Source organism: Penaeus monodon, chromosome 22 (genome assembly GCF_015228065.2).
Source record: "Penaeus monodon isolate SGIC_2016 chromosome 22, NSTDA_Pmon_1, whole genome shotgun sequence".
Taxonomy (NCBI): Eukaryota; Metazoa; Arthropoda; class Malacostraca; order Decapoda; family Penaeidae; genus Penaeus; species Penaeus monodon.
The window spans coordinates 38,155,639-38,155,870 of NC_051407.1; the positions used below are offsets into that span (position 1 = coordinate 38,155,639).

General features: G+C 38.8%; 1 protein-coding gene across 1 annotated transcript in view; it reads left to right on the forward strand.

Moving 5' to 3' along the window:
- Window positions 1–232, forward strand: part of LOC119587121 (sodium-dependent noradrenaline transporter-like) — an 11,503-nt gene that overhangs the window by 1,213 nt on the left and 10,058 nt on the right. The gene's annotated exons all lie outside the window — the stretch shown is intronic.

Genomic DNA, 232 nt, shown 5'->3' on the forward strand with positions numbered 1-232 from the left:
ACTGACGATTTCATGGTTTATTAATGAAATAATTTTCTTTGCCAATACTTTTTGTTGGCGTATCTGTAATCTATAACTAATCAAGAGTAGAAAGAGCTGTTTTGTTAAGATATCGTATGCCATGTCGTCGACCCCGGAGACAGAATTATTTGGTTATCTGCGGCAGCAACTGGTCACTTCCAAACATAGACGTACATTCAGTCATGCAAGTAATGGCCAGCTAAGGATTGCC